The sequence below is a fragment of the Aphelocoma coerulescens genome, chromosome 20, assembly GCF_041296385.1.
Source record: "Aphelocoma coerulescens isolate FSJ_1873_10779 chromosome 20, UR_Acoe_1.0, whole genome shotgun sequence".
In the NCBI taxonomy this organism is placed as follows: domain Eukaryota; kingdom Metazoa; phylum Chordata; class Aves; order Passeriformes; family Corvidae; genus Aphelocoma; species Aphelocoma coerulescens.
Window position 1 is genome coordinate 9,333,547 of NC_091033.1, and position 9,449 is coordinate 9,342,995.

The window sequence follows — 9,449 nt, forward strand, 5'->3', positions numbered from 1 at the left end:
GAGCGGCAGCCTCGGTCGAGCCGTGTCCGCGCTGAGCGCTGACAGCCGGGGGCGGAGGCGCTGCCCGGAGCCCCCCGTGCCGGTGCCCCCTCGCCGTTCCCGCGGCCGCTCCGCACCGGAGCCGTCCCGGCGGTGCCGGCCCCGCGCCCGCCGCTGCAGTAGCGGGACCTGCCCGCAGGTGCCGCCCGACTCCGCCGGGAGCGCGGCCGGCGGCGGCTCCGGGGGCCCGGGAGGTCCCGGCCGTTCGGGCATCCCTGGCGGCTCGGGGGGTCCCCATGGCTTGGGGACGTACCGGCGGTGCAGGGGTCTCCGGTGGCTCGGCGGGGCTCTGGTGGCTCCCTGCCCCCGCCGGTCGCCGGGAGAAGGAGCTTGTGCGGAGCGGGGAGCAGGGAGCGGACCCACGGCAGTGCGGGGCGGCTCCAGCCCAGGAGCGCGGGGCAGCCGCTGCCGCGTTCCTCGGGTACCCGACGGACACATCGGAAGGAAGTCCTGATAGCAAAAGCTGGGCACTCCATCGGTGTTTTCCCTAATTTTCTGCTGGTGTTGCTGGGTGGGCTCAGACCTGGCCAGCAGGACCAGGACAGCGACTGACCTCCCTGACAACCGAACCTCAAAGCCGGTGTTCGGTTGACAAGAATGACATTGAGGTGCTGGAGTGTGTCCAGAGAAGGGAATGGGGCTGGGGAAGGGTCTGGAACACAAGGAGCTGTTGAGGGAGGTGGGGGAGCTCAGCCTGAAGAAAAGAAGGCTCAGGGAGGAGCTTCTCACTCTCTACATCTACCTGAAAGGAGATTGTAGCCAGGTAGGCGTTGATCTCTTCTCCCAGGGGACAAGCAACAGGACAAGAGGAAATAGGCTCAAGCTGCACCATAGGAGGTTTAGGCTGGATAGAAGGGAAATTTTCTTCACAGAAAGGGTTGTCCAGCATTGGAACAAGCTGCCCAGGGCAGTGGTGGAGTCACCACCCCTGAAGGGATTTAAAAGCCACATGGATGTGGCACTTGGGGACATGGTTTAGTGGTGGGCTTGGCAGTCGTGGGGTAATGGTTGGACTCAATGATCGTAGAGGGCTTTTCCAACCCAAACAATTCTGTTTCATTCTGATTCTGTGATTCTAAGAAGGTGCTGGGTGAGAGGAGGTGAGCTCTGCCATGGGCTGCAGGGAGCTGTGAGTACAGCAAAATGCCAGCACCTGCAGAGCTGGTTTTCCTCTTCAAGAACTCCTGTAACTCTGGGCAGGATGCTCAGGAGCAGGAAGCCTCTTTTGATGAATGTCTGAGACGAGTCAGCCAGTCAGGACTGAGATACAGCAAGGTTCCCAATGGGTCTGCAAAGCACAATTTGATGGAGAAATCCTGTCAACAGCTGCTCAATCCCATCTCCAAAATGATCTGCAGTATCAGCCTGGCTGCAACAGCAGAATGGGCTGATCTCTTCCAGAGTGTTTCCAGCTTATGTGTTCCTTGAGAGGCTGGCAGGTGATGAAGCTGGATGGATGAGGGCTTCAGAGATGTTTTGCTTTAGGAAAGCCTCTCCCCCCACCAGCCACCTGGGCTTTTTAAAGCTTTCCAAGCAGCAGAGCATATTCAGACTGGAGTGACCAAAAGAGATGCTCCTGGCATGGGGCTCTGAGCAAGCAACAGTCCTTGAGCTACTGCAGCCCAAGTGAGAGGCAGAGGAGAAGCAACTCTGCACTGTCACCCTGCAGGAAGTGCTTGTCAGAGCTGAGATTGTAAAGGTCATGTTCACCCTGTCCCTGAATATGCAGCTCCTCTGCAGAGGGCAGCTGAGGACACGTCGAGGTGATGCTCCTGTGTGTGCACAGAGCTGGCACGTGAGGGTGCAGGAAGCAGAGCTGCTCTGGAGACCAGCCCTGCTCCAGGGCATAAATCCGCCCTGTGTATCTCAGTGGTGGAGCTGTCTCTGCAGAATACCTGAGCTGTGCAGTCTCATCACAGCTAATTTATTTCCTTGTGAGAAGTATCTGTGCACCCTTTATAGCCTTTTTACTCTTTTAAGGCCTCAGAGGTTCCTGTGGAATGCCAGAGACGCATTTCCAACCCCAATTTATGCCTTAGCTATCAGGTGTGCTCCAAGCCTGCCTATCTCCGTGGCTCCCCAGGACTGACTCAAGAGTCATTCTGGTTGGGGTTACGTTTTTTTCCACAGGGACCTGAAGTGCAAAGATTGCCTTTCCTGTACTCAAGCTTGAAGATAAAGCAGCAACTTGAAGTTCTGGAGTGTGTCTGGAGGTCGTGGAGCAAAGTTTAAAAGAGGATTTTACACTACCAGGCTCAGCATTTAGTCTTTAAATTCTATCACATTTAGAGGGAAAAGGGTCGATTATTTTCATTTCCTAATGTAACAGAGCTTATGCAATCACACTGTATATCAGCCCACTCTTGTTCTTCCAAATTATTCTCTTAAAAAACTTTTTAACCCTTTGGCCAGTTCTATCAAAAACTGAGAGTGGTTAGAGCTCAGTTCCTGCCATTACAAACAGCTGGGCAAAGAATGACCCTGCCAGGGCTGCATGCTGTCAGACCTTATTAGACACTGGAGAATCCACTGGAGCTGACATTTGATTGATGCCCAAACCGTGGGAAAAGCTTCAGTCAGGGCTTGTGCCCTTGCAGGTCAGTGGCCCAAGAGACGCCAGCCTGCTGAAAGCCAGACTCTGCAGATTCTGCAGCTCCCAGAGCTGTTTATTTGCTTTCTGGTGCCAAGCTGGGAGGGGGTGGGCAGGGAGAAGGGGCTTAGCAGAAGTCTTGGCCAAAAGGGCCAGTGCTGGTGTTCCAGGATGGAACTAGATCTCCCAAAGCCTGCCTGTGGTGGTGTAAAGATGCTGCCCTTGAAGGAGGCACTGCAAATTGTCAGCTCTGCTGCTGGGTGGCACAAACTGATAGGGCCTTGGAGGGTGCTAAAATCCATATTAACCCTACAGTTGTCACCTGAGCCTCTCAGTGACCTACAGACTTTCTCTCAAACTCTCATCAGTGTTTCAGAGGTGGCTGAACACTCATTAGGAGGTACAACAGAGAGAAGTGACAACAATAAGGACAAAACTGAGGTGGTTGGACTCCTCTGATCACTTTTGGCTGAAATCGAGTCAATCAGGGGAGATCTGGGCAGATGTGCCCTTTCCTTGGCTACAAGATGCACAGTGGAAAAAGCTGGACCATGTTTTAAAAAGTCACAGATGTTTTTGAACTGTCACAGCAGATTGGAGCAGACAGGAATTGAGAGACACTTTGGAGACCCTCCAGCTGTAAAAATGAGCACAGTTTGATCTGATCCCTGTACAAAAGTTCCCAGGCAGGTCCTGCAGATGTGTGGAGAGCTCATGGGAAGTCTCCACTCTTTGGCTGCAGGGGAAAGGTGATGCTGATGCTTAGAGATGGGAAGAGCATATTTGAGAGGAAGGTTTGAGAAGTCAAGTGTCTATCATGAAAAGAAAATACTTTGCCCAAAAGGGGAAGATAAAGATACTCTCAGCTGTATAATCTACCCCGAGAACTACATCCTCCCTTTCTTATTCTACTTGCATGAAGAGCATCTCTCCATTGCTTCCTCATCTCTCAATCATTTGGTACACAGAGTTCATTAGAAATCTGCTCTGTTGAGCAATGTCAGGAATCTCAGCGCTTTCCATTTCCTCCATCTGAACTGGAAAGTGTTTTTCTCACACAATCTTAGTCTTGAGCAGTAATAACAAAACCACAGCTTCTGTCACAGTTCTTTGTTTGCAGGTGGCTTCTTCTGTGGACACATTTAAACACCAGCGTACAGGGCCTGCTGACTACAAGACAGCAGACAAAGCAGATGATGGTTATGGGTGTGTGAACAAATATCACCCTGATATTTCCTTTTTAACACAGCAACATCCAGGAGTCATTGTCAGGAAAAGCAGGGTCATGATTTTCAGGTTTCTCACTTATATGCTAAGCCGAGAACAACTTTGACATGCAGAACAATGATGTTTGTATATGGTTTTTGGTTTAACACCATACAATGCTTATTTCTCATTTATTTCATTGACATTTAAATGGGTAAAGCTTTGATTACAGCCTGATTCACACGGCTGCAATTCCACAGCAGACACAATTGTGCTGCAGGATTTATATTGGCATCTTACATCACTAAGACCTGGTGAGATGATGGAGTAAAGAAGAGCAGGGTGCTGTGCCCTGAGAAAATATGTGAGTTCCCAAGCTATGATAGTAAATTTCCCTCAGTCCAGGGGAATAAAGACAGTAGGAATATAGCTTTGTTCTCACTTTCCCCTCTTCTTTCTGTAGTGGATGTGGGGCAGAGGCCAGGTATTATTTGACATCCCTGTGCTCTTAATGTATTTTCACAGTAGAATTAAATGTGTCAGAAGTAAGAGCCTTCGCTGTGCCTCACAAAGCCTGGTTCAGTGTGTGGAGCACAGCTTCTGAAGGGAAAGGGTTTATTTTTACTCAGTCTTGAATCAGTCTTGGCTTTCCCTGCTGTGAGAGCTGGAGGAGGAGGGGAGGGCAGGCAGCCTTGTGTGTGAGGATTCATTTCCTCCAGGTCACTAACAACCCTCAGATAAGGTGGCACTGGGGTTCAGCTGCCCTAAGCCCAAACCGAACTTGAACCAGAGGCCCCACTGGAAATCCCCAGGGTGTTTTGGGGAGGCACCCCTGCCCTGCTGCTTGTACCAATCTCCCCCTCTGCTTCTCCTGCTGGAAATGGGTGTTAGGAGAGGTCTGAGCCTGTCTGGCCTGAGCCCTGAAATCTCACTGTTTTCTAAGACCTGTCCTGGGGACAGACTTAAAAAGATCCCAGGAGCAAATTGACTGATGCATCCTCTTTCTGACATGCTCCGGGATAAGAGGAAGGGAGCTGTTTGCTCCTTCCCCGCCCCTTTTCTCGGTGAGACAGATGCGAGCCATGCTTCTCTCCCTCTGCTTTGGCGAAGGGAGGGGCAGTTTCCTGTTTTTATACAGAAATTAGATAGATCCAGGATGCCTTTGGGCGCTGCTGGTCCCCATGCACACAGAAGGGCTACGGGTGTCCGTGGGCTCTCTAAGTTTTATTTCAGCTTTCCTGCTCGTGCCTGTGATCCTCCTGGCTGGGATAGACCCTCGCCACTGAGATGTATGGAGGGACATCCTTCCAACCAGCTGGTGCAGGAGGTTCCCAAGCACCACTGAAAAGCTTTTCCTGCAAAACCAGAGTCTGCTTTTGCAGTGGCCCATTCCAGGGTGTTTGCAGGTTCCCGGCACAGCAGCCGCAGCGGCGGCACAGCTCCATCCTGCCCCAACCATGGGACTGCTTGGCCCAGACCGGGGCTGTGTCTGGCATGAACATCCCAGGAATCTGCTCCAGGCGGGCAGGAACAAAGTGGAGAGACGTGTTTACACTGCTGGGGGGGAAGCACAGGCGGGGGAGCAGAAACAGCCCAGTGCAGCAGTCTCACGGTCCAGCTGTCAAGGAGTTGGTCTTGCGTAAGGAGAAACGGAGAGCAAGCAGCAAATTGGCTTTGCTGAGTGCTTTGGCCACAATTAATGAGGAGGGAACTGGGCAAAGGTACTGGATAATTAAATTGGCTGATAGCAGAGCTCTGTCCGGAGCAGGAATGTGTTGTATGCCGTCACGCCAAAATTAGAAACATTTTGTTATAGTGCTTTTCCTTCGCAAAATGCACTCAGGTGAAGTTGCCAGCTCCCCGCTGGGAGGGAGGCACCACGTCCTGATCCTGCGTGGTTGAAGGGTCTGGGGCTGGCAGAGGGAGTAGGATGGGGCTTTTTTCTGCAAGAACACCCATCTGGAAGCCACAGTCCCTCTGCCTGGGGTGACCTATGGGATGGGTGACTGTGCCTGTGAGAAAGATGGAGAATGGAGGGGTGAAGTGGCTTTCTAAGGTCACCAACTGAGTCATGGGTAAAGCCAGGAATAGAAGCCAGCAGTCAGGCTCCCAGCTGCTGTACCTATGGTTATTTCTGTTTATGCTCTTCACTTCTCTTGCCCATGGTTTACTGAGTGCATTCCAAGAGTAACTTGCCTGCCAAACTTCCTCCCTTTTAAAACCAGAAATGGACAGATAAGATAGTAAAAGAAATAAGTTTAACTGCTGGTATGTGCACAAACATACCTGAACCCCGTCCAAGTTACCAGCCAGGTTTTTTTTTAATACTCTTTTGGGGCAGGAGAAACTCCTCCAATCTCAAAGTGCCTATGGCAGTTTGCTGGCACGATGTCAGATGATTTATTTGCTTTGCCTGTGGTCAAAAGGAGAAAAAATTTTAAAAGGAAAAAATAAAGAAACATGCTAGACATAGCAAAACCCGGTCAAGTGACTCCACTATAAATCCCATGAAGGCAATGGGAGAGTTGTGGCTCTGGGAACTGGAAGTTTAGACTGTAAACCAAAATAAAACTGAAACCCCAAATAAATGCTACATTCTCACCCAATAAATTTTCCCAGAATGCCTTATCTACTTCTCAGTGAAGGCCCTGAGACTTTCTTCCATCAACTTGTAAAACAGATTGGGCCCAAGGCCAGAGTATCTGGAAAGTCGTAAACTGGGGGTTAATGACTTGAATCCTCCTTATTCTTGGCATAAGCAGAATTAGACTGCTCTGTTAACTGCTGTTCAGAGGCAGCGTAAAAAGGTTAATCCAGGTAGCAGATCTGACAGGAAGTCAGACTCTTGCATCAAATGGAAGCATGGTAGTGGCACGAGTGTCCAACAATGCTGTGCTGTATCCGTACCTCAGGCTGCTGTTCCAGAGCAGGCACTGAGGATGGGCACTTGCCTACATTGTGACCTGAGCTTAATGCACTCAAACTGCCTCTAGCTGTGGAGCAGAGGATGGGCTGCCCTTGCACCCCAGAGCAGGATCCCATCACGTCTTCATACTTCTTGGCTCTGTCTCTGCTTTCTTCTCTGTTTTCTTTTTCCTTTTTATTTTTTTTTCTTTTTTCCTTTTGCATTTTGCCCTCTGTGTTTCTATTTCAGTGCTTTTATTGCAGTTTTGTTTTATGGTTGTCTTCATTCCCTGACTGAGAGGTGATGCACTGTGTAAGGTATGCAGAAGCTACTGCTGCTGGCACAAGTCCCCTCCAAGAGCAGAGAGGTGCCTGAGTCCCCAAGCTGTCATCTGACCCTCAGGACATGGCCATGAGTATTCCTGACAGGGATCTGTACTGTGGGAGCAGGGAGCTGCCTGATCTTTGACCAGGAGGGATTCAGCATTGTGTGGTTTTCTGTGTTTCCTCTGTTCTACTTTGCTGGATTCTTCCCAACTTTCTCTGGGATTTCTTTGCAGAGGGATCAGGCTGGAATAATGTTGGTTTGGCCCCCAAATATCTTGTATACACAGGCTATCCATTTCCAGGAGGTGACTTTCAGAGCGTCCCAGGCATAAGAGCTGACCTCTCCTCTTTGCCCTCGTGGTGATTTCCTGATGCTGGAGCTGATGAGCAGTGTCCAGCCGAGTTCTCCCTCCTCCTGCCAGCCCGGCCTCTGCGCACTGGAGTTCCAGGTCCTTTCACAGAAATTAACATTTACTTTAAGAACTAAAACAAACAAAACCCAAATAAATCTCCTCACAAAATAAGATCAATAAAAACATAGCCAAGTGCTTTGTTTTGCTTAGAAGACGCATCTTTGTACATATCCACTTGTGTGTTGCCAAGTTTTGGAAATCGGCAAAGGCTGACATTGTTTACTGCAAATTAAAGACCCTCTGGAGACACTCAGTCTTGCTTTCCAGTGTAGCCTCAGGCTGGGGGAGGGAAGCACTTGGACAGTAGCATAGAAGAAACCCTGTTCCAGTGTTGCTAACTATAGCATTAATTTCAGAGTCATAAATAACTTCAGTACCATGGTTACAGCACTAGCCAAGTATGATATCATTTAGTTTAGGATTAGGGGAAAATATCTTCCTTGAGGCTGTGGGTTCTAAAATAAGCAGCTTTTCCAGTATAAGTTTTCTCCCAAAGACTACACAAACTCCAGCCTGTAGCCGTAAATTAGAGGGATTACTCTGGTAAAACTGACTGCATGCGAAGTGTCAGCAGGTAAAACAGCTCAGAGAGCAGATTCTTCCAAGTTCCTCAGGGAATGACAGCCTGGCACTGGGTCAGTTTTCTTAGAAAACAGCACCTTCCGGGAATGAGAGCAAGCACAGCCTTTCCAACCCGAGTTCTGCAGTAGGGAGACCTGAGGAAGAAGGTCCCTTCAGAAATCAGATGCTGCTAATGACCATTATAAAGATGGATTGAGAGGCCAGCACTGACAGTTCCCATGGCTGTGTGGGCAGCATTAGAGGAACTGCACAAACCAGTGACAGCTCGTGGGCATCCATTGGCCCAGTCGAGCAAATAGCTGGGATGTTTGTTTTGCAAAATTTACACACAATTACATGCACACACAAATCTGCAGGAGCAACTGGGAAAGGCTGTTGTGAGGGAGATCCTGAATACATGTCATAGAGAATGCAGCACTATCATGGATTCAAAAAGGACTCAAATGGGATAAGGGTCTCCCAGAATAAGAGAAAATTTTGTGGAGAAACACAAGCACAGCAAAAATGGTCACAGTTTGATGAAACAGGAAACGTGGCTCTAGGGCTTCTGGGTACAAAATCCTAGACCACATAACCCAAAGCACTGATGCCATTCAAAATTGTTCAAGAAGTTATGACATCAGGTCTGTATTGGTAGGCTTCATGCCAGATTAGATATTGTCTTTCTTCCTGCTGCCGGCATCCAGCCAGCACAAGTGCCGTGTTGTGAGCCCTGGCTAACCCAACAGAAACATCGTTGTGTGCCCAGGCATGATCTGGATTGAATTAGTCTTGCTAAATGATCCACTCGTGCTCAAACCTGGCATAAGGGACCATAGCGTTGAGGTGCAAACTTCCACTGCAAAGTTTGTTTCTTCTCTAACAGCAGGCAAGAGGATTTTCCCCCATGCAAACGTCTGTGATAATCTCTGGAATGTTTTCCCTCAGTTTGGTGGGTTTGGTTAGAGGGTGTCCTCCCATGAAAAGCAGTGCATAAACTTGAACACACCATGAAAAATGAAATGCCTTTTTTATTTCTGCTCTTCCTGGTACTAATCACGCAGAGAACATCTGAAAAGTGATATTTTGGGATAGGCTGAACCAGCCTGATTGATACACTGCATTCATTAGCCCTGCCTCTCCCTGCTGCAGCTGGATCCCTGATGAGAGATCCTTTGATGGTTAACCTAGTCTCAGATCCTGAGAGCAGAATCTCAGGTTTCAAGGAGATTTTGGGCTTCTGCAGCTCTGAGCAGCTCGACAACCCCAGCCTCTTTCTTTTGATCTTTACCTGTGCTAGGCTTGACTCGGGAAGTAACTGTTCTCCATCATGAAGGTGTGGGAGGCCAGCATGGTTTTCATTTTCTCAGCAGTGGGCTCTGCAGACACCACATAACTCGCCCTCTCTT